The sequence below is a fragment of the Cryptomeria japonica genome, chromosome 7, assembly GCF_030272615.1.
Source record: "Cryptomeria japonica chromosome 7, Sugi_1.0, whole genome shotgun sequence".
In the NCBI taxonomy this organism is placed as follows: Eukaryota; Viridiplantae; Streptophyta; class Pinopsida; order Cupressales; family Cupressaceae; genus Cryptomeria; species Cryptomeria japonica.
In genome coordinates, this window is record NC_081411.1 from 760,097,541 (window position 1) to 760,121,670 (window position 24,130).

Consider the following 24,130-nt stretch of genomic DNA (forward strand, 5'->3'; position numbering starts at 1 on the left):
TAACCATTAATGGTTATGAAGACTTTGGGGATAACTTTGTAAGAGTCCTTCCAAATTTGGGGGCATTCAACAAGTTAGCTTGTTGAATGGATAAAGGCTTTAATGCATTTTGAAGACTTTGCTCCAAATTTGAGAAGTGACCTCCTCAAATTTAGGGAAAAGGGATAATGGATGGGTTTGGGTTAATTAATTAGGATTAGAAGAATCTAGAAGAGGTTAGAAAGGGGGTTAGGATGCAAGTGGGAGGTGTAGGATTTTGCAAGTGGGTGAGGGAAAATAGGTTATAATTGAATTTAATTCAATTTGGTTGCAATTAAATAAATTAGATTTATTTAATTTAGGATAACTATTTTAATTAAATTTGAATTTAATTAAAAAGTGGATAGGGGCTTTAATTGAATAAAATGAATTTATCCTATTAAATGGTATAGTGAATTTAATTGAGTAATTTACTTAATTAAATAGAGGAATGCAGATAATTTAATTAAATTGGATTTAATTAAATAGAGAAATGAACATAAAATATTCATTTAGGAATATGGTCATTTTTATACGTCTACAGTAAGTTATTCCACTTGAAGCTTGAGATTCTCCTTTATTGTATTTTCTCTATCATATCTATCAGAGCATCTGTGGCTACATGCAATTCATCCTCAATTCTCTCATGTGTCTGGTTTCAAATCTCAATTCTTGTGACCACATAATCAAAAGGTTTAACTTCTTCAACTATTTTGTTAGTGGAGGTATAGCCAATCCTACATATTGTTTACCTACCTGATCTACCTTCACCCTAGAGAGTTTTTTGGCCCTCTTAGCAACTTTTGGCTTAGAAGGAACGAGTTGGCCAAAATTAAAGTGATTTGGGGAGATGGCTTACTTCTTTCTTTTACGTGTTACTTATTGCAACTAGGGAGGAAGAGTAGGATCTATTTCCAAACTTGTAACTACTACCTAGATAGATGTAGTTTGTTGTTTAGTAGTAGCGGTCACAAATGAGTGTGGTATTAGTCATCATTGCGGATGGTTTTTCTATAGTTAAGACATTATGCAAGGATTTAGACATGAACTTATAGAAATCAAACATGATAGAATCAAGCATAGTTGCAGAGACTTCGGATAAGTTGGGAAACAAAGAAAGTGAGCCAAAAATAATTTCAATATTATCATGTGGTGTGCCAAAAATGGACTCACTAGTGGTGGAGGAATGAATAGATTAGATTGAAACTATGGATTCAAAAGTAGAGAGAGTAGAGGCAATTGACACAGATGAAACAACAAAAACGAGAGGCAAATATTGCTTAGTAGAAACAATATAAACAAAAAGAAGAGATTGCACATGAGTAACCTAAGAAGTTTATGTGACAAAAATAGGAGCAGAAACACTTGGAGCCACATCTAGTGTAGGTCTTTGTTTTGTAGAAGTCAGAGGTTCTAGTAGATCCTCCTCTTGGAATTCTTCCTCATGTTCCTCTCCCTCTTGTTCACCTTAACCTTGAGTTGACTCCTTAGTTTTCTTTCCAATTTGTGCAAATGTTTCTCCTTGTTTTGTACCATTGTCCTTACCCACCATAAATTTGTACTTCAATGTCTTCTTGGGAGTAGGGACATCCTCCTTATTCTTGGTCCTCAATTATGCTTTCATACCAACAATTACCATTGTGTCTTCTTCTAAACCTATTTTGAAAGGTTTCAAGCTAATTTCTCTCTTGCAACCAAACATTTGTATTTATGAGAATTGGTTGAAATCTTTCCCTTATTGAAATTGACTCTTTTTTAGACCATTGAATTAAGGGAGAGGAGTGTCAACAATCGTCTTCTGCTCATAGGCAAGATATATAACATCTTCATCATGTTCTATATCATTTGGAATATTTTCAAGATCTAGATTCTTGATTTGTTCTAGAGTCATCCGACTATAGTTTAGCTTTCTCACATCTTCCTTAGATCTGCAGTCAGCCCATATGTCCCCATTCTTGTGAACATGAGTAAATATTCTCTTGAGCTTATCTTTCATTCCTTTATAATCAAAATCCTCCCTCTCTTGAACTTTTTCATTATGACCCATTGCATTTCCATTTTCATGGTCTTGGCCTTGTAGGATGTTGTCACTAAGTATCTACCAATGGCAAGAGGGAACTTGAATCTAGCCTTATGAGATTATGATCGTCTTTCATGCATAATCATAATCTAACAACACAACTCCATAAGAACAATCTTTTCACTTGGGTACTTGAGAAGCATGTATGGACAACCCTCAAAATACCCAATCCTGATATATGTGAAGGTCAGAAATTGGAGGTACAAACAACTATACTTATTGACAGTTTCCCGAGCTTCATAAAAAACCCTTTTCTTCTCAAGCTTCTTATCAAAGAAACACATGTAAGAACCAAAGAAGGCATTGTTAAATCTTTTGAAATGCTTGATACTTTTTTTAAGAGTTAATTGAGAATAATACTTGAAAACAGGCACCTGCCTTCTATCACCCCCAGTGGTCAAACCTGGAAAGTGTCTCATTGACATCACAGTGTAAACAAGATATGATGTCATGTAAAACTTCAAGTTTGTTGTGACCTGTGAGAGTTAATCACAATTGGCATCACTGATTTGTTTACCCCAAAATATCTTGGAGTGACCTTTCCTAATAATATGAATGTATTGGTACATCCATTCCTAAAAAATGTTGGATGTGGGAAGGCCTTTAACCCTATTGAGAAGGGTTATCAAGTCTTTAATTTCCTCCTTAAATCACTTCAATCTAGAAATTTCGGCCACCTAGTGATTGTTTGCCTAGGAGTCAAGAGTTGATTTGAACTTATAGTCTTTTTTCATTTGTCTGAGTTCTTATCATAGTAGGCCTATGTGGATTCCACAGTATGGTCAACATATTCTTCTATAACTGTACATTGGAAGATTCTATCAAAGAAGTCTTCATCCAATTTTACGATCACTTACCCTTTTATTTCTTTTATACTTCTACTCTCTTTGTCAAATCGAGTGGTACTTGATAGGACTAATTTTGGGTTATGTGTTGATATGGGAAATGAAGATGCCAAATGAATTCTACTATTCAAGATGCATTGCATATGAGCTGGCATTGGTTGTTGGTTAATCCTATCCAAGAATTTTGACATGTTGGAATGCCCGATCTTAGTGTCTTTGATATTATTGACATTGGATGACATTGAGCTCACCAGGAACACATTTTGATATTTGTACTTCATTTCCCTTTTTCTTGAAGAGGGCTCAGACATCTCAAGGAAATCCGCAAATCTATTTTGACAATTTGCCAATGTTAGAATTTATTTGCCTTTTGGATCGAAAGTGTAAATCAAGGCTTTTCCTAATAGTATGAATGTACTGATACATCCATTCCTAAAAAATGTTAGATGCCAGAAGGCCTTTAACCCTATTAAGAAGGGTTATCAAGTCATTTATTTCCTCCTTAAAATCACTTCAGTATAGAAATTTCGGCCAGTGATTGTTTGCCTAGGAAACAAGAGCTGACTTGAACTTATAGTCTTCTTGCAGTTGTTTGAGCTCTTATCATAACTTAGGTATGTGTTGATTCCATAGTATGGTTGGCATATTCTTCTATAACTATACATTGGAAGATTCTATCAAAGAAGTCTTCATCCAATTTTACGAGCACTCTCCTTTATGTGTCATTTATACTTCTCTCTTTGTCAAATCGAGCAGTCACTGCTAAGACAAATTTTAGGCCATGTGTTAATATGGGAACTAAAGATGTGAAATGAATTCCATTGTTCAAGATGCTATGCATATGAGCTGGCATTGGTTGTTGATTAATCATGTCCAAGAATTCTGACTTGTCGACATGCTCAATCTTAGTGTCTTTGATATTATTGACATTAAGATTATTGGGAACACATTTTTATATTTGTACTTCATTTCCCATTTGCTTGAAGAGGGCTCAGACATAGATCGAGGAAACCTGTAGAGCTATTTCAATAATTTGTAATTACAAAGTGAACATTATGTTCATCAGGTTTCAAAACTTGATGAACACTTGAGAAAAACATTAATATGTTCGTTAGGTTTTGAAACTTGATGAACACTTGAATGATAAGTAGAATGTAGGTTGAGGCTCAAAACCCAATCTACACTTGGTAAAAAAATCCAAATGTCGATTAGGTTTTGAATCCCAACCTACATCTTAAGGTCGTGCAATGGCGAGGAGGGTGTAGTTTGGGATTAGAAACCCAAACTACACTAAATTATGGGTATCAAGTGTACTTCAAGTTTCTAATCCTGAACTTCAACGTGGATTGATATTGGTGTCATTTGGTGTTGGCCTGGTTCAGAAACCTAACCAACACAAAAGTAAGTGTTGCAAGTGATGGTATAGTGGGGTGTTGGGCGGGGTTTGAAACCCAACCAACACCTAGAATCTAATGTGTTGTTCAAGTTTTAAACCCTGACCAATACATGAGGTGTTGTGTTGCAAGTGTAAAGGTGTGTGTTGGAATCAAGGAACATTGAGATGGGGGTGGGGGGTGAATCAGTGCTATGCAATTTTTAACATTCTTAATCTGATTCTTTAACCACGTAGCATAACTGAATAAAAGTAGAGTGTAGAAACACAAAGCAAATAACCACAACACCATAACACCGAGATTTTTATGTGGAAACCCGGTTAAGGGAAAAACCATAGTGGGAACCTAACCACAATGAGATAATACCTTGTTAGGAGTAAGTGAAATATTACAATGGGGAATGCACATGCATTCAAGCACACTGCCTAGAGCTCACTGCTCAAATTACAAAAAGGGCTACAACTCGGAAGGATCACTGCCTTACAAAATGATTACAAAATATACAAGAAGGTTTGAACTATTGAATAGCATCAACAAATGCCTGATTATAGTTCTAGTTAAGCACAAAACACATAAACTTACTCTGCTCTGCTATACTGCTCTATTTTGATCTTCTGTTATATTTCGGAGCATAAATCCTTCACTTGCACATGTGAAACTGCGCACAATCGCTCACAACCATTTCCCACACAACCACTAATACCAAAAATAATTATATGAATCAATCTTATATATATCTGCAACCTCAATTTAGATCTTCATCATGTCGGCCCAAAAATGCATAACACACAAATGAAACGTGTTACCTAAGTCGGCTCAATCCAATCCAAAACAACCACGCAAATCGATCTGCAAGATCCACACAATGAATCTTCACACATTACTGCTGATGAACATTGTTCTACTCAAAAACCTATCTACCAAATTTTCCAATTTACATAAGACTCATCATCGAAGGCCACAAACCTAGAATAAGGTAATTTACACATCCACAATTCTTCTCTAAGATCCACAACACAAAAGATCCACTAACCATAACAATTTATATTTTGTCAGATGTCCTATTCTTCTCATCAGACCTCAATCAATCTTCCAGTATGAATGAATTATGAATTGCGGATGGCATATCTGACATTAGTTTCCATCAATGACAACATTTGATCATCAATGCAATGTCTCTTGCCAACAATGTGGTCTAGGCTTTGAAACCTAAACTACACCATAATGAAAAAATGGTGTAGTTTGGGTTTCAAAGCCTGGACCACACCTGTGCAAATGATGAACCAAAGAAAAAGGAGAGGACAAGGTGGGTGGAAACCCTGCCTTCACACTTAGAAAGAAAAACAAGAAAAACAAAACCCTAAACAAAAAATGCACATGTAAAACACAACAAGCGATTGGTGACAAGAAGAAAATAAAAATAAATACCTTTAAAAGATGAAAGAAAAACGTGAATGATCTCAGAGTATGCCAACGAAAGGGGAACAATGATCTCTTGAAATGCCAAAATGCAAAGAGAAATGAAAACAAAGTGACCAAAAAGAGTTTTAAATTGGATTAAAACCCCAAACATAAGTCACATTAAATGCAAATGTGTGGGGAGTGAGGACATGCAATTAAGGTTTCAAAACCCAATTTGTAAGTTGTCTTGGATGAAAGTGCATGTTGGTTTTAAAACCTGATATGCATGTCACCTTGGAAAGAACTGTAATTTTGGGTTTTAAACTTGAAATGACACCAAAACTAAAAAAACCTAAATTAAAAACTTGAGCCCATAAAATTCAAAAGTTGAATTGAAAGCCCCAATCGAAGGGATTTCAGATCACACATGAGGGCAACTGAAATTTGCCTCGAATAGCATGCTTAGAGGTTATGGGCTACGAAACAAACAAGTTTCATATGGGTTATCCCACAAATGAGCAAGCCAAAATTGGGGATAGTAGGCTCCAACAACCAATAGTAGTAAAGAAATGATTGTAAGAGATATAATCAAATTTATATCATACTACTAATTTTATATAAGATCTTTAAAATGTGGAACATAAATGCTAAAGAATCCAAAGGTGGGTAGGGTAGGTGATAAACTATTATAGAAAATAAGCATCAAACCCTAAGGGAATGAAAGATTAATGAAGATTGGTACATAAAGGGAATATCAAATCTAAAAATAGTTTGAAAGAAATGCATAAATCTAAAAACCCTAATGTTAGTTTATAAATCCTAGAGAAAAGATAGATTGTTTGTAGGATCAATCAACTCACAAAAAGGAAAAGGAAAAAATTAAGGATTCCTTTAGGGTGACCTATGCCAATATAATGAAATATGTACAAATAAACGAAAACCAACCGCTAGATATGCAAACAACAACTAGATATCAATAATTAAAAATGTTGTCCTCATTTTTGTTTCCAAAAATGAAGGACCACTACGGTGAAATTTTTATGAAAAAATGGAAATTTTTACTCTATGGAACGCTTCCCTAGGTAGAATTTTGACTAATCCTTGGACTGGCTTGATCCTCAGTCCATTCTCAAACTACGTTTTGAATTTCATCCAATTCTGGGTTCGTTTGCTATGCCTTTCCTTCAATTTCGGGTTTTAAAACCCAAACTGCAGGTGGAGAATTTTCTTCAAACTGCAAGTTTTAATGATATTCATTGTTTTGGTCTTTGTAGGGGAATTTTCGACCAATTACATGTGCACTTTTATTTCAAATATGTTACTTGTAATTTGTTTTAAATTTCCCCTTTGTTGTTTTTATATTTTTTACTGTTTTTTGGTCATTTTTAGTTAAAATAGGGATTTTTTGGCTCAACTGCAAGTAAACTTGCAGTTTGTTCAAAAAACCCCTACTTTAATGGTTTTCACATGTAATAGGGATTTTAAAATCCCCATTACATATGTGCAAGTGTTTTTAACTTCTTGTAGGGATTTTATTTCCCTTTTACAAGTATTTTTAAACTTGCAGTTTGCTCCAAAAAACCCGATTTTGACATGAAAGTGCATTTTTGAAAATTTTAAACTTGTCATTTGTCCAAAAAAACCCGATTTTGGCTTGATGAGTGAAAAAGTGAAAAATTAAACTTGCTATTTGTCTTAAAAAACCCGATTTTGACATCGAAGTGGGAAAAGTGAAAATCGAACTTGTTATTTTCTCTCTAAAACCCGATTTGCTTCATTTTGGACAAATTGAACTTGTCATGTGTCTCCCAAAACCCGATTTTCATGCAAAATTGATTTGTTGAAGATTTCAAAGCAATTTTTTGTGGAGATTTTTTTAGGGAAGGAAGGCGTTTTTGCTTCTACCCTATTTTCATGCAATCATCAACATCTTTTATGCCAAATGGAGGTTATATTGACTGGTTTTTGGAGCTAAATCAGCAAAAACGTGGTTCTTTAAACCCACATTTTGGGCGCTTTTTACTTCATAAATTTGCACACTCCTAAATCGTTTTGCCCTTTCCTACTAAGGTGTGGAGGGTCAGAGGTTTTTCGCACCATTTGATGATGTCGTTGGAATTTATTATGGTGGCCACGTGATTTCCTTTGGCCACGTTTTCTCCCTTTGGCAGCGTTTTCAATCATTTGGCGTCATTATTTCTTCTTCTACCTTAGGCATTTTGCTTGGGTGCACACTCTCATTGGAATTTTGGTCCTCCAAGTTTAAGATTGCTGCTATATTTGGGGCACTTTTACAAAAAACGTGATAAGGGTTTGATATTCCGGATTGCTCCTTTTCACTGGTTTTGCTTCTTCATTTCAAGAATTGTTGCATTATTGGAGAAGCATTTTGCATTTTTAAGAAAGGTATGTTCTCCTTCCTTTCTTCTCTTCATTTTATTATTTTCTTGTTTTCTTTATTTTTCATTATTAGTTACATTTTTTGGCATGTGATGTTCTTCCCCAAAAAATTTGGTTTTCGTGAAAGAAATCTTCCCCTTGAAATGCAATTGTTGAATTGCATTGTTCTTCTCAAAATTCCCTCTTAACTTGTATTCGGGATTTTTAATCTCGATTACAAGTTCGCTGGAAATTTTTGTCCTTCCCCTACAATTAAGGAATTTAATCATTTTTGGTTAAAATTCCAAGCTTGAAAAGTGTGAAATACCCCTCCCTTGCAAATTCGGGTTTTAAAAACCGGATTACATGTTGAAGAATTCTTCCCATTTTCATAAAAATGACTTTCCCGGATATTCACGTTTCTATTCATTCACGTTCCCCATATCCATACTTTCCATTTCCATCATTTCCCGCAAGTCAAATTCCCATTTTTCATCCATTTCTCCATTTTCGAATTTACAAGTGTACTTGTATTCGGGTTTTAAAACCCCGATTGCATGTATGTCCTTTCCAACTTGTATACTTGCAAAAATTCTCCCAAGATCTGAAATTGGTCAAAGTCAAGATTTTCCCATTTCTACATATCTCCCTTCTTCCTCTCACAAAACCGTGAAATTCAAAGATCAAAGTTTTACTCATTTGAAGAAGGAAGAATGATATTTGCAGCTGATTATGATGTTGCCTTAACTCTTTTAGGTCTTCATCACAGCATTCCAAGTTCACAATCAATGTCAGATTTGTCGGCATCGCCAACTCCAAAGAAAATGAAATACAAATATGACAAATACCAGAATGAGGTCGCACCTTCCCAGGTTTCTTCTCCTTTGGATCGCATCAAGGACATGAAAATAGGGCACGTTGATATGGCAGAATTCATTCACAGGGTAGAAGATCCACAGGATAACAACTTGCAACGGCTATTGGACAGCCATATTCATCATGCATCTTCTTTCCTAGTGGCTGCCCTAGAACCTGAGTTTGTTCTTGCATGCGCCCATCATTTTGACAAAGAGTCAAGAGTCATCAAAAATGATGATGGTGAAGCTATAATTCGTCTTGATGCAGATACAATTGAGAAGGTCTTCAAAATACCTCCTGCACCTGTTTATATGGAAATCACCAAAGAAAGTGCAGTAGAGTATTATGTGAAAAGGGAAAAAGATTGCAAGCGACACATCAATAGGTGGATCCAAGAGCCACGTCCTTCCTTCTCAAGATGGGCAAAGTTGTACCGTTGTGATTTCAAGTGGGAGATAGGAGACACCATCACTCTTCTCAGCAGGATGATGGGCCTTGAGCACTCTAATGTCTTTGAGCCATGGATGTATCAATTCATTATGTTCATATGGCAGTCGCATCACGTTTCATGGGGTGAAATCATCAGCGATGCTTTGTGTGAACAACTTGCAGCAGTTCCTACCACTATGACCTTCTTCATGAATTCTTATTTGGTATATTTAGCAGCATCACTTAGACACTTTCCAGGTCTTTCTACCAAGGGTGATCGCTCGCTTATACCAGTTTGGGAATATTTTGACCAGTTGCCATTGAAACCTAGTAGACTGCATTTCAAAAGAGTCCAAGATGCATTCTTCGGATATTTCATGTGTCAGTTTGACGTGGATCTCAGAAACAAAAGAGTATCAGATGAGGCATGGGTCAAGGTGTCTGAGTATGGGTGTTTATTCCTGCAATTTCCCACCTTCACCTATATGAGGATTGGATGCTATGATGGACAACCATACATGCTTCCAAGATACCCAACCGATAAGATAATTCTTATGGAGTTGGGAAGACAGATCATGGTTGTTCATACTTTTCAATCTGCTAGACACAAGGTTGGAATGGGGATCTCTAGCACAAACCCATTGAAAATTGGTCGATACTCCCTTGTCACATCTGTGAAGGCTAAGGCCATGGAGGTTGAATTGCAGGAAATCAAGCTTAAGAGGTTCAAACCTAGAGCTGATTTTGATTATAGAGGTATGAAGGAGAAGATCAAGAAATCCTTTGTGCATGTTCATCGCATTGAAGACATCTGGGTAGATCTCCGCACGGAAGCCAAAGTTCTGAAGATGGATTACTGCAGGCTCACTGTTGAGCAAATTGTTGACTTGAACTTGGCGGATATCCCACAAGGGATGATCGATGACGGGCATATACTTGATCCTGAATATATTTCACGAAGGATTGAGGAAGCTCCACTTCCTTTGATCCAATGGTCACACAAGGAGTGCATCTCCATCCTTGACAGATTTCAGCCTATCTTGGCCAGCACTAACGCATGGCTGAAAAGTAATGCAGTTAGACTTATCAAAATCAAGGTTGGTAAAGAAGATGATTCTACAGGGCCTCTTGGACGGAAGTCTGAGATTCAGATTGATAATAAGGAGGGTGCTTCATTTTCAGGCACAAGGATCAAGTTACGAGTTAGTCGTGCAGTATTGCTTCCTCCTGACGAGATGACTACTCGTGGGAAGGAGAAATCACGGTTCCATGTTCGGGTGATCGATCTGGATAATCCAGAAGAGGGGCAGCAATCTGACGATGCGCCCAGGTCTCCAGTTTCAGACTCGCCTCACGAGGTCATTCCTCCAGTTTCCATTGAGATGCCTCTTTCTCCTCCTAATTTGCTCATAGATGAGTCTCCTCAGAATGCAGTTCCCATTTCAGCATACAAGCCTTCTCCTGATCAACAACGAGAAAGTGTGTTGAAAGTTCTTGAAGATAATCCCACTTGCATTCAGTTATCAGAAATCGATACTTCCACTTCTGGTTTTGAAGAATTCATGAGGCAATCTTCATGTCCATTGGTAACTGAGCAAACCGTGGTCGCTATTCAAACAGATATTCCTCCCAGGGTGACCACGGTAATTCAAACAGAAACTGCTTCTCCTTTGCCTACGGCTACTACTGGAAGTGAGTTGATGACTTTGCCTCCATGGCTTAGTTCTTTCACCCCGAAAAGAAAGAAGCAGGAGATCTCACCTGATGCCTTTGACTACCAGCAACTCAAATAGTCCAGATCCAAAGTTGCTAAGAAGGAAAAGACTATTTCTAGGGTAACTGTTGATAGCAACAAGATGAAAGTAGCTGAAATTGTGGAACCTATTGCAGATAAACCACTTGATGAAATGTTAGCTGTTGATTATAAGGTTACAAGGGTAGAATTGGGCAAGCAAACACATGAGGTCATTAAACATGATGCTCAGTTTTTTGTTGCTTCACTAGTGCAAAGATGTGACGATCTTCTTGCAAAGAAAGACAAGCTAGAAGAAAAAAACTGACAGCTTATGGCAGCCATTCATAAAATCACAAAACCTGCTGCTGAAGGGAGTAACTCCATAGGTTCTTCTGGTTCCCAAGAATCGATTCATGGAGTGGAAAGGGCTGCTCAGAAAGTACAAGCACTGGATTCCTGGGTTGATTAGCTTCATGATCAATGTATACAAGTGGTAAAAGACATTTTTCAAATAATGTCTAAGTTGGAAACCATTGAGGAGAAACTGGATCAGACTTCTAACACTTTCAAAAAGAATCTGGAAAGTGTTGAGAAAAGTCTGGCAATCTGGCGTACTATGCCCCAACAACAGCTGAGTATTTTGCAGGAGCACGCCATCATCTCTTCCAGGGTTATGTACTTGGAATTTGAAGAACTCATGGAAAACAAGACCCTTGTTCTTAAATCCCTCATTGAGGAGATCAGTGATGCAAGGAGGTTCCGGGATGAAGTCTATCGAGATATTGTCTCACATTGTGAAAAGGCCTCTTGCAATATAGTAAGTCAAGATGGAGAGTTGATTCCAAAAGAAGAAGTTCTTGTTGATTTACAGATGAGGATTCATAATGAATGGAGAAGCGAACAATTCTTGACGGCTTCAATTCAAGCATTGATGAAACACCAAGCCTTTCTGCATAAGATCCAGTCTATCCTGGATAAAGACAATTATGCGCTCCTCCGCTATCACGACACTATTGTGAAGACTATGGTTGTTGCTAAGAACACCCATGAACCGAATCCCGAGGAACTACAAGCGAGCATCAGGAAATTTCAAGGATTCGTGTCTTCACAAAAGGCAACTTAAGTGTTTTTCAACACTTAGTTGAATTTTCCCTCTTTTGTAATCTTTAGTTGTAATTTTGTTTTGACAAGTTACATGTAAAAGTAATTTTTGTAAAATGCAAGTTGCACATTACTTGCACTTTTGTAATTACATGTAAGGCAACTACAAGTTGTGTCCGATTAGGACTGTAGTTGGAATAAGTCTTAGTTAGAGTAACTCTTAGTTAGTTAATGAAGTCTCAATTATTTATTGAATGAGTCTTGGTGGTTGAGAGAATCTCTCAAGTTAGTTAGGATCCTCCCACCTTTTTTTCAAGGCTCCTCTTCTATAAATACTTGAGAGGTCCATTGTAAATATATCTTTTGGAAAGCAAGCAAAAACTCTGCCAAATTTACAGCAAGAAGTCTTTGAGCTTATGTATGTGAATTGAAGGTTTTGAAGAATAAGAAAGAAGGATTACTCAAGTTTTGAGTCTTTGAGCTACATGTTTGAGTTTGAATCTTTTTATTTCTTCTATGCAAAGTGTTTCTAAAGGAGCTTAGTCCAATCTAATTTGAAGTCTTTGAGCTGCAAGTAGAGAAGATTAATTAAAATAGGAAAATCTCTAGAAGGAGTAGCAAGTCTTTGAGCTTGCGTCTATTCTTGAGGAAAAATTACTGTTTGATAAGAAATAGCAGCAAGTCTTTGAGCTTGCATTAGTTCTTGTCTTTGTGTTAAAAGACTAGATTATTTCAGTCTTTGAGCTGTTATCTTTTATTCATTGTAAAATTTAGTATAGCAAAGGATAGATAGGACTTCCAATTGTCAAGTCTTTGAGCTTGATATTGTTGTCTCGTCCCGAAGGAAGTGACGGAAGTCTTTGCGCTTTCAGGAAACTTCATTTCCTTTCTCTCATTTCACTTGAAAGTAGTTACTGCTGTTCATTTTCAATCGCTATCATTTTTTGTGAAGAGAAAAGGATATTGTCTTTCTTGAAGAAAGAAGAAAGATTGTTGTTCCATCCCATTTTATTTTCCAAGTTGTAGTTAGATAGGGGGAGCCTTCCCTTAATTAGGAGAGTTTTTACTCGTGTGCTGTGGTTGAAACCACAATTTTGTATATTTCCCCAAGTGTACAAAATTTTCAACCAACAAAAAATAATTAAATGTAGGAAATGTGAATAGAAAATAAATCTACTTAGCTTGAAACTAATAAATGCCAAAGGGACAAGGTTCTAAATTTTATATGTTGTCAAACCCTAAAAATTATGCCTCTCACTTAGCGTGACTACTTGGAATTGTGTGCTAGATATTTACCTTGTTAAATGACAAGTTTGCAAGCTTGGGACAAGTTCACATTGATGGATGTGTACTTGTGCTTCAAATTCATTCTAGTAATTTGTAGAGGTTTCTTCAATAATTTTACCTTGTACTATGTTCTTTACTCTTTTCTGTTTGTTTGTGATTTTGAAACTTGTGGTATTTATGAATACTTTGGTGGGGTTGTATGATCAAACTATGAGGGCAATAAGCCTTAATCAACCCCTTGAAATTGAACAATATTTAAAATGATAATAAGTGAGCACTTAAGATGCATATTCTTTGATCTTTTTATTGCATCAAATTGATTATGTCAATGTTGATCACTTCAATGCTATAGAATGATGTGCTTTTGAATAATTCTTAAAAATGTTTGCAATGAATGCATCAATGTCTTTAAATACTAACATGTGACATCAAATCACAACAAACTTGTGTTTAGTCGACTCAAGGTATAAGGTTCACTAGGATCAATCAACCATATCTTAATTTTAATTTTTTTATTTGGGTAGAGACAAGTTTGCAATCACAAGATCATCCATGCATCCACATACATGACCTAGAATGGAATCTAGGTGACAAATGACTAAATAAAAATAGACATGATAAACAAGCAAGAAAGACAAATCTATATAAATATATATAAACAAATAAAATAGAACAAAATATCTAAAGATTATATATATGTAAAACTCGAAAAACAAACTCAAATTCATACAATATCATATAATAAATATATTATCTTAAACAAAGAGAAAACTAGAAAAAAACAACAACAAAAGCAACACTAATTTCACCATTGCAGATCCATACTTCCACATACAAATGCATTAAAAAAAGAGGGGACAAAGACCATAGAAAGATGAGGCAACGTCTATCCAGTACCCAAAATTTATCAAACTCTCTATATTTTTTTAATTATTTAAAAAACAGAATCAAATGATAAATCTGAATTCTAGATAGACAATGGCAAAAGATGATATCCTTATTCTTGGGAGAAAATACCCAAAAATCCCAATCCCGTTTAAGACAAAGGTAAAAATAAAACCACCAAGGGAAAACTTTCCCCTAATTCACAAACTTACGTCACATGCAAAAGCATAGAAAATATCAAAACTTTGCCAACATTCCCCTTATGTCAAGGCCTACGTTGTCTTAATAAATATTTAAGAATTGCAGGCTTCTTATTATTATTATAGTTCCTTGTGAAATATAATTTTCCACATCCTTACTTTTTCACTTCAGATTCGACTTTCTTACTTTTTACTGCCGCTTTATTCTTCGTACATAAAAAATTATTATTATTTACCGCCCGTTACAGTACGGTCTCGCCAGCCTTAACTCACGCGCAGCTTTGAAAACCGAGTGGCCTTAATACATTTGTCGTTGTTTTGCTTTTGTCTGCGTGGCGGGCCCCACTTCTCACTGCCATAAATACCCGTTCCGTACGGTGTATATACACACTGTATACCGCCGCCACCTAGGGGTATATACATGAAATGTGGGCAGTGTGTATATCCAGTTTAAAGAGTACATATTGGTGAGAAGGGCATATTTTGAAACATTTTATGGGCTGAAGCTATTCTGGCTCCAAAACAGACTTTTCATACAGCGTGTTAGCGACAGGGTAGTCAATTGCAGCCGTTTATTGCAAAATCGACGATGTAAAATGTGCGACTAACACGCGTGTTAGTCAATCCGTACTATCGTTTTGGAGCCAGAATAGACGCGTCCCATTTTATGGGCCTATTGGTGATGAAGCTTGATTAGCTTTATGATTCAAAGGTTTCATTTCACTTTTGTTTAATCCTTGTGGTTGGATGCATAGATGATTTGAACCTACACTTCTCAATTAAGCTATTTGTTGTATAAACATTTTTTTCTAAAAGGCCTATCAATGGATTTTAAGTACTGCATGAATGTATGTACACTTCTCGATTAAGCTATTTGTTGCATAAACAACATTTTCTAAAAGGCCTACCAATGGATTCTAAGTACTGATGAATGTATGTAAAAAATAAACCATTTTTTCCTAATTAACTTTTTACACCTTTTCGGCATACCCATTGCACACCAAGGTGCGGTTGCTAGTTTTAATTTTGTTTGAAGTTTCTAAGAATTTGATTTCGAAGAGTATGATTTAATGTTTTTTTAATGGGGATTTAAATTATCAATTTTGGGGGATTGAAATTATGGGTGTAAAATTGATCAAGTCCGTTTCACAATGCAAGACTTATCGTAATGTTCAAAATTTGAATTTTTTTCATGTATGCAAGTCAACTTGATTCTAACTAGTCATTATTTGTTAACTCATGTGCTAAAGCTTTCAAATTATGTGCCTAGGTCTAGTATAAAAAAGATCTATCTTTAGGGATCGTAGAGAATTTTTCACTAACTTGTCCAAAATCACCTATTCTTTGAAATTACTTACTACTAACGCTATGCGTCTCATAATCACCCTTGCCATATCAGAAAGCAACTCTATGTTAGCATATTTTTATTGAATTTCTTCTTGGTCAACAAAATTCAAAACCCTAATTTTTGCTCTAGGCCATTGCATCACCCTTTAACATCTTGTTCCAAGTATCAATTTTCACACACCATCTTAGTGATATCATTATCATTTATATTGTTGCTTATTGTCTCTCAATTTTATCAAAAAATTTAAATCAATCACATAGTTTATCTAAGGTGAAGATCCTTGCACGAAAAATTTCAAAAGGTGTTTGTTAACAGTAATAATTTTCTCAATGCACATGCAAATATTTGGTAAGTCTTTATTTGTAGTACAAAAGATTATAGGTAGATCATAAGGTCATTTCTATAGTTTAGAGATCAAGTCTAGGGATGCAAAGCTTAATTCCACAACATGAAATAGACCAAAGGATTTACACAATTTCAAACTCATAGAGATAAGTCATATTATTATGTTCATCTTAGTTCTAGCATCAAATCTCAACTAGTAATCTGTCATGTAGCCAAAATTATCTCCTCTTCATCAACGTCAAGGTATGTATATACCATCATTATTTTATTTTTATTTTAAATCTAATCAAGCACGTGTTTATGTATTAACTCTTAAATCTCAAGGTTTTTTTTATATTATTTACTCATATTTATTTACTCTGGATTTCTATGTAGGTATGATTTAGTCCCTTACATAAAATGGTGAAACTAACATTGTTGCACTAAGGTTTGATCTTTGTTAGCTCTAATTTTTAATCTAATTTTTTATTAGTGTATCATTTATTTTATATTTTATTAGGGTTTAAATCCATCATCATTTATGAATCATTAGTTTATTCTAATTAGGTTTAGTCTATCATTATTTTTTTGTCTCTTTACTTTCTACCCTTCCACCCTTTGATTGTATTTAATTGTTAAATATTTCATTATGGATTTTACTCAACCCTTATCTTTGACCTATTTATATTCATATATCAAAAATTATAATGTGTTTTCAATGTTTGTTTCATCTTACCCATATAGAGGATGCTAAATGCTCTATCGATGCATTAGTTCATAATGTCTCTTCTTTTTCATCTTTAATAGATTTTATTATCATTTATTCTTTCAAGTAAGATAATATTCTTCTTTTGTCCCCATGATTCATGATAATTATGCACCTTTCATAACACATGAGGATTATAAATTAAAATAACATTAACACAATGATACAAAATATTAATATGATAGAATAAAAAGTATTCTAAATAAGGAATATATGAAGTTCTATATTGAATTATATTCTTATGCTTATATAGAGCAAGGCAATGCATAAAAGATGGTAACTAACTAAGGATCAACACCCATAATAGATGGAGTTAGCTAAATCTTGACATACCTAATGGGAGGAGTGTAACTCAAATAGGACTAGATTAGTGGTAATAAAGTGTATAAGACATGGGAACATAATTGAATGACTTACTCACTAGATAAGAGGTAATAAAGTACATAAGATATAGGAACATAACTAATTAACACGACTAAGTGAGCTTATCCTAACTAGGTTCCTTTAAAATAATCTAAATACAAAAATAATTAACACTCCAACATTTACCCTACCTTTTTATGATACATCTAAAGATTTAGCTTCATGTTATGTTGTGCCTACTAAGCATATTATTTTTCTCTCATGATTTTTCTCCTATTGCATCTATAAATTACTCTACATGGGCCTCTCTTGCTACATCTATCCATGATAAATACTTATTTGCGCTGATTTTCCTAGTGATGACTCCCATGATATTTGTGTTTTTTTTTTAATGGATATAAATGATGGGCAAGGTAAGTTCAATGCAACAAAGAGGACATGTGGCTTAAAATATTTTGTAATTTTAAGGCATACAAAATATATTGCTAACATCTGCTCTAGTTGGAAATGTGTATACCAAGTGGATATGACAAGAAACATAGCTTTTCCTTTGGAGGAAACCATAAAAACACTAATGCAAAATTAATGCAAAGCACAAAACTGTAGCGTCCTAAATTGTACTCACTTACAATATTGTCCTCACTTAGGCCTCACTTTGGCATTCATCCTCTAAGGCCAGATTGAAGCTCAGATTCTATTCACACCTCTCATCAACCTCAACATTTTCACTATCTGCACATTTCCCCCATTAATCATGGGACCCTGATGTCCAGGACCAAGGTGTTGAGCGACATGGTCCTCTTAAAAAGGGCCCATTTTGGGGCCTCATAATGGTCACTCATTGGTGTTTTAGATATTTTCAGTCTTTCCCTCAAAAGGAAAGCATTTCAATACAATACTCCATTTACATTTCAATTCTATTTCATGATTAATTCCAAAACCAAGGTTTGACCTAAGGCAAACCCCTATTCCCAACAATTTTCCCCTTTTCACTGTGTGCAGGAACAGGTAGAGAGCAATGTTTCGAAGGAATGATAGGATTTGTAGAGATAGGTTCCCCTTAGGATGATGAAAAGTTTGGAGGACCAGGGCGACCACCACCACAGTCCCGACAATTCAGGCCGAAGTTTTGGGAATAGATCTGAACCTTCATCTATTGCTCAGATCCATGTGTGTGGCTTCGTTTAACAACTGTAGCTCACTGTTTATGCATAACTACTTGAATATCCGCACAATTGCCATAATTTCAACATCTTTAATTAATTCAATTCAATTCGTAGGGGAAGAAAAACTTCATCTAGGAAACCAGGAATCTAATCAAAATATAGATCTATCAAGGCTAGATCTATCAAATTCCATCTTTCCCTAATGTAATGGTAATTGAGCAAAAATTAGAGGTTTTACTACATTTAATGGTGAAACCCTAATTTTTCACCATTACATTTTGGTGAGCCCGACATCTAACACTTTAATTTCTTATTTGTGTTCTCATATTTGATTGTTTATGCATTTTAAAATTCAAATTTACATTTACAAGTTAATTTTTTAATTAAATTACATAAATTTAGAGGTTAAATTCACAAAAACCCTAATTTATAATTGTAAAATTGAACTTGTGGGTTGCTTAATTTGGATTAATTATTTCAGATCTAATTGTTTATGCAATTTAAAATTCAAATTTACACTCACGGATTTAATACATAATTTTAGAGGTTAAATTCACAAAAACCCTAATTATAGTTCTAAAATTTACTTAGGGGTTGCATAATTTTTTTAAATTTATTTTCAGTTTTGATCTTTATGATATGCTATGCTATGATTTAGATGTTCAAATTTTTCAAATTTATAAATTAAATTGCCTAATTAATTGGTTAATCAATCACTTTTACAAAAATTTGCATTGTTTAATCATAATTTAATTTTTAAATTCAAATTTCCCTCCTTTGTGCATGATTTTTATTACCATTAGTCCTACCTACAATATTCCCGTGAGAAGAAGTTGTAGAATTAAGGCTTCCCAAGGTTTAATTACTAAGGATATGGAGCCTAATTTGGATAGCTTATTTCATGAGAATGTTGGTGGTTCCTCTAACCCAACAAATGATGTCATTTATCCCCATTCTTTTTATAATTCTCATGATGTGGATGAATCACTAACTAAGGTTACCACTGACCAATTGGAGAATATTGACAATGAATTTGAAAATCTTCAACAATGGATGAGTCAGCAATACCCGAAAAGAGAGGCAATCCCATTTATTGAGGGATTAAAAAGAATGGTGCAAAGTGATAAAATTGGTGTTGATTTGTTGTGTGGCCTTTCTGATATTGTTGACAATAATATCGTGCCTATAAAAAGTTGTGTTGAAGTCCTTGGTTACACTCAAACCACTAGTCAAGTCAATCATTTTATTCCTATGCCTACATCCTTGCCTAGTGTGCCTACATTCACATCTTCTATCATGACTATATCCACACAAAATGTTAATCTTACACATGTTAGTCAAGGGAGAAACCTTGTTAATCAAAATTTTTATATACCTCCTTTTATGAGTCTTCCATTTGTCTCTCAATCATCTCCCATACCCACATATCATAGTGTTCCACCTCCTTACTCTCAACCTCTACCTACATACAACAATATTAATCCTCCATCACAATCCAATATGTCTAATTTCAATCCATCTACCGAAGCAACCATCAATAACTTATCCCAAACTGTAAGAGGTGCAAATGACCTAGGAGGTTGAAGGATAGGGGATTATAAGTGCTAGCAGGCGTAGAAGTTGGGGGTATAGAAGCTGCAGGTGTGGAAGTCACAGGTGGTGGATGAAGAATGTTATTGAGAATAGGTTGGTTTACAAGGTCACCTTTTGTAGGAGTGTCAAGGACTGATCAGTCAAATTCAGGGGGCAATCACGTTCCTTGTTTGATAAGATGAGCCACAATCCCATTGGAATCGACTATAAAGATTTTTTTTATCATTTCTTGATTGTAAGGATCATCCATAAATGTTTTCAAATGTGGGGAGTGCTCAGGTTGGTCAACTAATTATTCTTCTTGTGGGAGATGATGGTCTACAAGGAGACTAGATTCGGGTATCTCAATGCCTTGGGCGACCATCTTCGCTTTTTGGGAGCGAGTCAAGACCATACACAGGTAACCTCAAGAATGACAAGGATGGAATGAAAAATTGGAGGATTGAATTAATCGTGGACTTTGGTGAGAAAAGTGATAAGATGACTTTAGATGAGAATAAGGAATTAGCAAATTTGGATTTGATTTGATTTGGATTGGATTGGATTGGATGGTCCTTAGATTAGGACAAGATTAATTTGGATGACACATTAGTCTGCATTAGGACATAGGTGGGGGTGTAGGGGTCAATTATGTGGGCCACAAAGTGAGGTAACAACCAAGCTAGGCTAAACTCAGACCTTTGGATTATGATTAGATCAAACCTTCTTCTACTTAGGATAGACTTCATTCCTAAAAAAAATCAAACAAGGGATTAGGGTTTTGATCAACCCAAATAATTAGGATCAATTGAACAATATACTTGAGATAAATTATTTCTCAAGCACAAGGATAATTGAAGATTTTACAAATGATAAAGGTCTAAATTAGACTTTGTAAAGTGATGACCTTGGATTGGAAGATTGATTGAAATTAGATTAAGGTTGTTGATTGGAATGATATGCTAAGTCCTCAAGGGAGAAAATGGTAATGATTATGGAAGAGGATGGGTTGAAGAAAAGAATAGAGGGAAGGCTACCCTAGACATGAAATGATTCAATATGTAATTTCTGGTAGAGGCAGGTTGGACAATGAGATATGATCACTTTTATTAATGGATTGGGATAGTCCCGATCTTTGGTGAAAAGCATGGGATGTCAAAGGTTCTTCATCAAACTTGTTACCATAACCGTGTAGATAATCATGAAAACAATGTAGGAAGGTATGATGTTTCAACAAGAGTTTGCAATTTGTATCCAATAGTTTACAACGCTTAAGGATTTGCTTATAGTTGGGCTTTTTCTTCTTAACTTGACAATAAATGGATCTCTCGGGATGTTTGAGCAACTTGGGTTTATGGTGCATGGGTGAAAAGTGGATTTGGATTGGTTTTGTCTTGGAAAGAAATGTCATTGAAAACACGTATGCCAAGGTAACGCTTAAAGCAAGCATAAAAAAGGGGGGCCTAGAATAGCCCAATGTGATAATTTTTTTGGGTATGAACAATAAAGACATGCAGAAGACATACAACCTAGCCTGAAAAGTGGATTCTACTTGTTGGATCCCCACTTGGATTTCTCCAAATACCTAGACAAAGTGGATAGATAGAGATCTAGTAGTGCTAGCTCCCCCACCACGACACTCACTTCTCGGGCATACCAAAGTCTCATACCCTGAAGATTCAGAGATCTTATGAACCGGGGAACATCTATCTCTACTTTGAATGGTATTGGGGCGGCTTCGAAGGTCTGACCTCTTGCGCCAACAAGAAAATAGGATTTTGGCAACTAAAACAAGGTGTCTAGTAAGTTTTTGAGGAATCCCATTCCAGCAACGGATTCTTGAAGCAAGCCACTTAAGGCTTTAATTAAGCTTATCGGTGCAGAGAACGTCTTCACATAGCCGAATTCACTCAACACTCCATTCGCTTGACCAACATATTTAAATAGTGACTCAAAAAACACCATTCAAGACCTCACGAAGAGATGATATCCATGACGTACCTCAATTTTGAAACACTCCCTTGAGGTGATGAGGCCCCCAAGAGGTGATTCTCTACTCAAAAGAAAAAAAGGTGGGTGTTGTTCACTTTTCTCTTTCACCCAAGATCTGCGAAGGTAGGGGAGAGGATACTAAGCGTAACGGTAGGTCCACCCTACACAATGTGCAAGCACACCAAACACATAATACACATGTTCTTTTTAACCCCAAAAATGTGTTTTCTACTCTATGACATGGAAAGAAAATCCAAGATAGTGAAAAAGTATGATTCTTTGACAAAACATCCTGCAACAATGATTAGTAGTTTCAATTTTAAGTCTTGGATAGGCGAAAATATTGCAAGAACGAAGCACAATTCTATAAAAAATTCAAAAGAAAGCACTTACAGTGCAAATGTTGAAGTGCAGGCACACGCACCGATTGAGGACTTGCACATAAAATAATTATCCACAAAATTAAAAATTTTAAAACATAAAAATAGGTACGAATTTTTTTAAATGGAGACATTGAAACAATTACCATAGACATTGATGCAAGTTCTGTAGACAAAAAATTAGCTAAAAATTTCAAATTTTGAAATGCACAGACTAAGCGAGAAATATTAGGGGGAAGAGGCGTCGATCTATCAGTGCAAATGCCGAAAGGTCTGCACAATTGTCGATGCACAATCTACCAAAAATAGTTAGCTTAAAATGTAGTTTTTTTACCAAAAGTCTAAATACTAACTGTTTGAAATGGAAATTTAAACTGGAAAAAATGTTAAATTTAAGTTTTTAACAAGTATATGTATATTTTTTTGATTTTTTACAGATTTTATGTTAAAACAGAAAGATTGCAAATGAAATATATGAAAATGGAGACATCAATTAAAATGTTCGAAGATGCCAAAACAGAGGCTAATACGATAGTCTGCAGACGTCGACGTTGATCCGCAGATTCTTGCACAAAAATAATTAGGCGGGAAATGAAGATTCAATCGCATACCTTGATCTGTTAAGTTGGAGACACCGAACCTGAGGCGGAAACATTGATGCACAGTCCAAGACACCAATCCACAACCTGCGATAAAATTTCTACAAAAAACATCCATTATGTGAAATTTCAAGGGACTTGGGGTCCCATCGAACGTGCCAAAATGAAGAGGGGAAAACCTATTCAAATAGTTAGTTGCATAAATCAAATGAAACATAAACAAAGCATTCAAATAACATAAACAACCATTATACCTTAGTTCATCACTCTTCCTCTGATTGAGCTTGATGAAGTGGATGTGCCCAATGCTCCACTTGATTTGATTTGCTCTTTGAAGGGAGATATGTGGATTGTTTTCATTTACACAACAAGATCAAATTAGATTCGACAATTGAGTGGTGGATAGATGAGGCTTAGATGGGATATGAATTTGGCATTATGAGGGTGCTATGAATGGATTTGAAGCTCAAAAGGCCAACATAACAATCTGAAAAAGGTGAATTATTTGTGAGGAGAGGAGACTCCAATTTATAGATTGGAGGGGTACCTAAAAGGAGGGCCAAGATTGATTTGAAATGGATGGCTAGGATTGAAACAAGGTGGAGGAAGATTGAGACGACAAGGTGGGTGATCTAAAGATGTCATAAAGACATTCTTGTCTCCACATCTCTCAACTACATGGAGAAGAGTTCACCAAGTACATTGGGAGGATAAAAAGGAATATAAAATTCCTTGGGGAAATGGAAGAGGAATTAAAAAATCCAAAATAGAAGATTGTGTGGGAAGAATAAAGAGATAGAGAAATTAAAAAAATCTTGGGAAGAGGGGGCATGGGAATGTGCAAATATTTGTCATTCCTTGGAAGAGACAAAGTTGGTGCATTTAAGGTTTGGAGGGTGAGATGAGAAAGGCCACTTATGGCAAGGATTTGAATAAAGGCCATTTATGGCAAAGAGATTAGGAATGTGCAAATGATTAGGAGGGTAAATTAGGCGACTTAATGAGGGA